Below are 7,971 nucleotides of genomic sequence, written 5' to 3'. Positions count from 1 at the left end.
AAAAAAAATGAAGACTCTTCCTTACCACAGACAACACCAAGATGACATTTGGATCTTCTTGATCTACACTATTGTTGTATTTGACAAGTGAATAACAAAGCAGAATCACTAAACTTTCACATTTATTGGAAATATACAATTTTCTGCCTATATGAGAAGTATATAGATTCATATATAGCTCATGCAAAGCTATTCAACTCAACAAACATTAAGGGCCAACTATGTGCAGGACACATTTTTAGATGTTAAAAATGAAGTAATTGCTGCCCTCAGGAAGTTTTGTGAGTCGTGAGATGTAAGGGGGTTCTTAGTCCATCTTGTTATATACCTTCCTTGAAAACTACCCATAAATTAGGGAAGGCAAGAATTATGCATTCTTTAATCTACTGCTCACAGAAGGTACTGGACACATGATAGGGACCCAGTAACTGCTACAAAGATGAATGAATAAACAAAAGCTCAATCAACAGCATGGGGCAGTAAAAATCATGGGAAGAGGTAAGAGCAGAAGTGGGAGGGGAGATAGAGCAGGTAGTTGTGGTTTGGGATTTTTGGATGGGATGCTTAACAATTTCCAGTTGCCTAGAACTAGAAATTCCATCCACTTGAGTGCAGAAGTACGTGGCAGATGCTAAATATATTTCTGAAATTGTTCAGTTGATTCACTCGTGTCTGGTTCTTTGTGACTCCGTGGACCATATTGTCCATGGGGTTTTCCTGGCAAAAATACTAGAATGGTTTGCCACTTCCTTTTCCAGTGGATTAGGGCAAACAGGATTAAGTGACTTTCCCAGAGCCACCCAGCTAGTAAGTGTCTGGGGCTGGATTTGAACTAGCATCTTCCTGACTCCAGGGTTGGCGCTCTATCCACTGAATCCACCTAGCTGCCTCCTATATTTCTGAAATAGGCTTTAGATGAGGGAGACATTTTAGCATGGCCCTTCCACTGCATAGATGAATGGTCTTCAAGCCTTTTTGAGCAGGCACCCCCAGCATGTCTATACTTAGGAACTATGTACCTGTACTACTGTAAAATAATTATGTACACTATGAAAGCGGTTTTAAATGGCTGAGATGAACATTAGTTGATCCTAGAATCAATACAGAGCCACTGGAGTTCAGATAAGTAGGGTGACATATTGAGAAGTGTACTTTAGGAAAAATCACTTTGGTGGAGGTTGGATTGCAGTGGGGAGAGACTTGAGGCAAGGACACCAATCAGAAGACTCCTGTGATGGACCAGGTGAGAGGTGATGAGGGTGACTGAGAAGAAGGTACAGATGCAAGATGTGGAGGCAGAAAGGAGAAGATTTGAAAATTGACTGTATGAGTGCAGTGGGAGGGAGGACAACACTGAGCTTGTGATTCTGGATGACTGAAGGATCATGGTACTCTGGGCAATACTAGGGCACTTTGGGAGAGGGCCGTATTTGAGGGAAAAGATAATGTAATGAGATGTAGGATCTGTGGCAACCCTTCCATGCCTGCTAACCCAAATGGAAAGGGGTGGGGAGGTGTTGAGGGGGCAGGCCTCTTGCCTGTCACTGAGCCAAAAGGTAACCAGGTCAGAGTGGGTCTTGGGGGGAGGGGATGGTATTTTCTTAATGACTCCTACGAAGTGGCTGTAAGCACCCAGGGGGAAGCTATGACCTTGTACAGCAGGGGGAATTGGCGAATGTTGGAAGATAAGGGTTGGCCCCTCCCCCACTAATGCAGACCTACACCCCTCTGAAACTTCTCGTCATGGAGTGTTGCTTTAGGGACTGAGAAACTAAAGTGACTTGCTTCAAATCCCACTAAAGAGGTGGGATTTGAATTCAGTTCTTCCTTGCTCTGAGTATCCACTATGCTGCAATGTTTCTGACTGTTTTATTGTTTAATTGAATGGTTGAGTACACGTTATGAGTTCTAGCAGCTGGGGACACAAAGTTAGTCCCTTTGAGTTGAAAAAGCAGATATATACATAAAGTTGGGGCAGCTAGTTGGTTCAGGGTATAAAGCACCTGGTCTGGATTCAAGAAGACCTGAGTTCAAATCCAGCCTCAGACACTTACTAGTTGTGTGACCCTGTGCAAGCCACTTCACCCTGTCTTCCTCAGGAAGCTGTAAAATGAGTTAGAGAAAGAACTGGCAAACCACTCCAGTATCTGTGCCAAGAAAACCCCAAATGAGCCCCCTAAGAGTCAGACATGACTAAAAACAACTGAACATCATTAATTAATAAATTAAAAACTATTTTAGGAAAATCACTTATTTCATCCTTTAAAATTTTGTATATATTTTATAAATTATTGTGTATGTTTAACTTATAAATGTACTCAAATTTTTTTTACCAAGAGGGGTATATGATCCTCAAAGTTTAGAGACCATTGATATAGATAAAAAGTGCTGTAGGGTTTTATTTTTTTTAATTTTTATTCATTTTAAGCTTAAATACAAAACAAGAAGAGAAAAAAGAACATTTCCATGTACACATTAGAACATGAGAGGATTTAATATAAAACCATAAATTTCCATTTCTTGTAAACCTATGTAACAAATCTTACACATTGTTTTCTTTTTTATGTATATATATTTTTATTTTTTTATAATTGAGATTTTTTATTTTTAGTTTACAACACTCAGTTCCACATAATTTTGAGTTCCAGATTTTCTTCTCCGCCCCCCCCCCCAAAGACAGCATGGAATCCGATATATCTTCTACATATAACTTCACACTGAACTTATTTACGCAATAGTCCAGTTGTAAAGAAGAATTATAACCAATGGAATGAATCATGAGAAAGAAGAAACAAAACCAAAAACAAAAGAGATAAAAAAGGGAAGAAAAGGCAAGCATAAAGTGTGCCTCAATCTGCATTCAGACTCCATAGTTCTTTCTCTGGATGTAGATAACTCTCTCCATCATGAGTCCTTTGGAGTTCTCTTTGCACCTTGTATTGCTGAGAGGAGCGAAGTGTATCAGGGTTAGTCATCGCAGAATCCATATATTTGTTACACATTGTTTTCAAAGCAACCCAGCTTTTCTGTGCTTTCTTCTATGTTTTCTTTTGTTCTCTGCTGTGTACTTTTTAGTTATTTTTTCCCTCCCTCCCCTCTCTCCTCCCTGCCCTAAAGAAGGCTACAATTAAATGTCTATATATACATATGTATAAACATGCATATATACATATATGTAAGACCATACTATGCATATATCTACCTGTCATCTCTTTCTCTGGAGGTGGATAGCATCTTCCTTCATAGGTCCAAGTCTTTCCTTGTTTTTCTTAATCAACCAGCTTATCATTTCTTATATCACAGCAGAATTCCATCACAATCATATCCTATCTGCTTATGAAAATCCTTTCCCACTTTTCTGCTTTCCTTCTAACCTTGGCTACATCAGTTTTATTTATAAAAGAAAATTTTTAATTTAAAATAATTGAAATTATCCATTTTATACTTCAACAATGCTTTTGCCTTATTATATAATTTAAGTTCTGGTACTACTGAATCTTCTTCCTTTACATTTTTTTCCTTAGTTTCTTTGAAATTCTTGACCCTTTGTTCTTCCAAATGAATTTTGTTTTTTGTTTTCTAACTCAGTAAAATAATTTTTAGTAATTTAATTGGAAGTAAATAGATTAGTTAGTTAAAATTGTCATTTTTTATTATATTAGCTTTACCTACCCATGAACAATGAATATTTCTCCAATTATTTAAATCTGACTTTATTTTTATAAAGAGTGTTTTATGTTTGTGTTCATGTAGTTCCTGTGTCTGTTTTGGCCAGTATATTCTCAATTATTTCATACTATTTAGTTATTTTAAATAGCCAAAAACAATATTGAGTAACATTGGTGACACATAATGTAGTTTCCCTATTTTTCTCTTTTAATTAAATCTATTTTAGCTTTAACTTTGTCTGAGATCATGATTACTACTCCTGCTTTTTTTTTGCATAATAAATCCTACTCCAGCCCTTTATTTTATCTCTGTTTGTATCTCTCATTTTTATTGTGTTTCCTAAAAGCAATATGTTGTTGAATTCAGATTTTTAATTCATTCTACTATCTGTTTCTGTTTTATGAGTAAATCATCCCATTTACATTCTGTTATAATTACTTATTGTGTATTTCCCTCCATCCTATTTTTCCTCGCTATCCTTCTTGACCTTTTTATCCTATCCCTCCTCACTCACTCTGATTCTTTAATTTCCCCATCCCTCTAAGAGTCCCTCCCTTATCCTCTCCCTCAACCCTATCCCCTTGCCTTCTTATTTCTTTTTTAATTTAGAAAACTTTTATACCCTTCTAGACATATATGTTGTTTCCTCTTTAATCTTTTTCAGATGAGAGTAAGGTTCCAGCGCTTCCCACCCTCCCCCCCCATTTGCTTCTTCTGTATCAATTCTTCCTGGGGCAGTAAGAGAAGACTTCATAAAAGCATTGGGACTGGGTTGGGGAACCTGCGGCTTTGAGGCCACATGTGGCTCCCTAGGTCTTTCTAGGTTGCTGCCTCAATTCCCCTCTGGCACATGCATGGTATAGGCTTCCAAAAGATCACAGGATCAGAGGATCCTGGCTGCCAGAGGGAGTTTAGCCCACAAATGCCTAAGTTACTTCCCCAGAGCCAAAGTACTCTTTACTTCAAGCAGTATCACTGAGTGGTCAAAACTCATGCTGGCTGGGTTTAGAATCTAGCTAGAAGTAAACTTGATAAAATAGATTGCTAATATATATATATATATGTATATATGAAATAGAGCCTGCACTCTAGATCTGGACTGAGATTCTCAACATACTGTGGTTACGTAGTTTATTGACCATAGTGAAATAGGAAGCAAGGAAAAAGACTAAGTGCTCTTACAGGGAGCCATCTGCCCCTAGCCATCTCCCCAAACCTCATCCCCAGTGCTCCCCTCATTCTTTTGATGGTCTTTGGCCAGAAAATTCTCAAACCTCATGTATAGAATGAGAAAGGGGGGAGGCAGGGGTCTGGGACCTCAACTCCAAGTCAGAGACTATATCAGGGGATATCTGGAAGAGGAGAAGAGAAAATAGTCCTCCCTGCCTTGCTAAACCACCAATGTTATTCTCAGTAAGTGCTAGTGCTGAGACCTGAGGTCCTCTAGGTGGTGTAGTGGATACAGTATTGCACTTGGTGTCAGGAAGAGCTGAGTTTGAATGCCACACTTACTTGCTGTGTGACCCTGCGCAAATCACTTAACCTCCCTCAGTCTTAGTTTCCTCATCCTTAAAATGGTAATAATAATAGCATAGGGCTGTTGTGAGAATAAAATGAGATGATATTTGTAAAGCACTATTATTATTATGAGGAAAAAATATCTCTTTACTTTGATATGTTAATGACACTGGCACATGGTCTTACTCAACTTGCCATTTCCAGGGTTGTTTGGTAATGATGTGCAGCAAGATGATAATGAATTTCTCAACTCCCCATTAAACACTATTGCTGACCTTTGAATGTTTTCCCCTCCTGAATGGAAGCATAGAGAGTGAGGTTGTTGGTCATCCTTTGTTTTTGAAGATGTCTTGACTTTCGTGTGAAATGTATTTAAGTGAGGCAGTTTTTGTTTGGTTTTAGAAACATTTTGTTTTGCTTTTCTGTACCGTTTTGTTTGTTGTTTTTTGGTCAACTCTACCCTCACGTAGAATGGGAAATTTTCTTTTCTTTTCTTTTTTAATAGTATTTTATTTTTCCAATTATATGTAAAGATAATTTGTAACATTCATTTTTACAAAATTTTGAGTTCCAAATTTTTCTCCCTCCCTCTCTCCCCTCCCATTTTCCTAAAATGGTAAGCAATTTGATAGAGATTATATATGTGCAATGATGTGAAAAATATTTCCATATTAGTCTTGTTGTGAAAGAAGAAACAGACCAAAAGGAAAAAAATCATGAAAAAAAAGTGAAAATAATATGTTTCGATCTGCATTCAGGGTCCATAAGTTCTTTCTCTGGATGTGGATAGCATTTCCATCATGAGTCCTTTGGAACTGTCTTGGATCATTGCATTACTGAGAAGAGCTAAGTCATTCATAGTTGGTCATCGCACAATGTTGCTGTAGCTGTGTACAATGCTCTCCTGGCTCTGCTCACTTCACTTAGCATCAGTTCATACTTCTAGGTTTTTCTGAAATCTGCCTGCTCATCATTTCTTATAGAACAATAGTATTCCATTACATTCATATATCACAGCTTGTTCAGCCATTCCCCAATTGATGGGCATCCCCTCAATTTCCAATTCTTTGCCACCACAAAAAGAGCTGCTATAAATATTTTTGTACATATGGGTCCTTTTCCCATTTTTATGATCTCTTTGGGATACAGACCTAGTACTGGTATTGCTGGATCAAAGGGTATGTACAGTTTTATCCCCCTTTGACCATACTTTCAAATTGCTCTCCAGAATGGCTGGATCAGTTCACAACTCCACCAACAGTGTATTAGTGACCCGATTTTCCCACATCCTTTCCAACATTTATCATTTTCCTTTTTTGTCATATTAGCCGATCTGATAGGTGTGAGGTGGTACCTCAGAACTGTTTTAATTTGCCTTTCTTTAATCAATAGTAATTTAGAGCATTTTTTCATATGACTATAGACAACTTTGATTTCTTCATCTGAAAATTGCCTGTTCATTGCCTTTGACCATTTATCAATTGGGGAATGGCATGTATAGAACAGAAAATATTAAAGATAAAGGGATGTTGAGTTTGTTCCTGGTCTCCCTGCTGCTACTGCCTTCCTCCTCTTCCCCAGTTATCTTGAATTTATGTATATATTTTGCATATGCTTGTATATGTCCTTGTTGTTGCCCTCCAGGGAATGTAAGCTCCCTGAGGGTGGATACTGGCCAGTTTACCATAGTTCCTTCAGGTACATAGTAGACATTTAAGAAATGCTTGTTTCCTCATTGATCAATTGATTGGTGGGCTTACTAGACTTCGCCTTTGGTGGGCCTTAGACTTGCTCTAGGGCTAGCATCACAATGGAGGTTATGTGACCTTGGGCAGGTCACATGACATTACTTTCCTCCTCTGTCAAAGGAGGGGTTTGGCCTAGATCAAAATATAGTCTGGGGACTCCTGGGGCTTCTCAAGACCCTTTCAGGGGGGTCTGTGAGGTCAAAACTCTTTCATAACAACACTAAGATGTTTTAATTTCTAATATGATAAATGTTGATAGATATAACCCATATTAACCTTCTTTGGGCATCCTCCATAATTTTTACTTGTATAAAGTTGTCTTGAAACCAAAATGTTTGATAACTGTTGGCCTAGATGATCTCTGAGGACCCAGCAGAGAGGTCCTTGACAGAAGTGCTGTTACATAGGAAACACCAGACTTTGTATTTTTTTTCTCCAGCTCTAGTAAGCTGCTAGTTATACACCCCAAGGATACCAAATACAGCAAGTTCCCATATCCACCAAAATATTTATATCAGCACTTTTCGGTCATAGGAAAGATCTAAAAACAAAGTGGGTGCCCATCAAAAGGTTCTCTTTGAGCCTCCATTTCTGGAAGGTGCCACCGAGGGTGGCCGTCTCATTTCTTACCTGGCTGTTCTCCTGAACTTCTTCTTGGTTTGGTCTCCAGAAACTCACTGTGCAAGATCACATTAACTCTGCAACTCACACCTCTGGTACTCCTCATTACTCCCAGCAGAGAGTGGCCATCTCATTTCCCACTTGGCCACTCTTTTTGTTAGATTGTGACCTCCTCGAGGACAAGGATTGTCTCTGCCTTTCTTCGTGTCCCCAGAACTTGGTTGGCACACAGGAAGAACTGATTGAGGAATGGCTAAACAGCCTGTGGCATATGGATATTATAGAATACAATTGTGCCATAAAAGATGGTGAATAGGATGAATTCAGAGAAGCAGGAGAGACTGGAAGTGGGGAAACAGCAGCCACAATGTCCACATCGATGGAAATAGAAAGAACCACCCTCCCCCACCCCCTC

This window comes from Trichosurus vulpecula (assembly GCF_011100635.1).
Source record: "Trichosurus vulpecula isolate mTriVul1 chromosome X unlocalized genomic scaffold, mTriVul1.pri SUPER_X_unloc_1, whole genome shotgun sequence".
NCBI lineage: Eukaryota > Metazoa > Chordata > Mammalia > Diprotodontia > Phalangeridae > Trichosurus > Trichosurus vulpecula.
The sequence above is the reverse complement of the archived record's forward strand: the minus strand, read 5'-3'. Positions refer to the sequence as shown.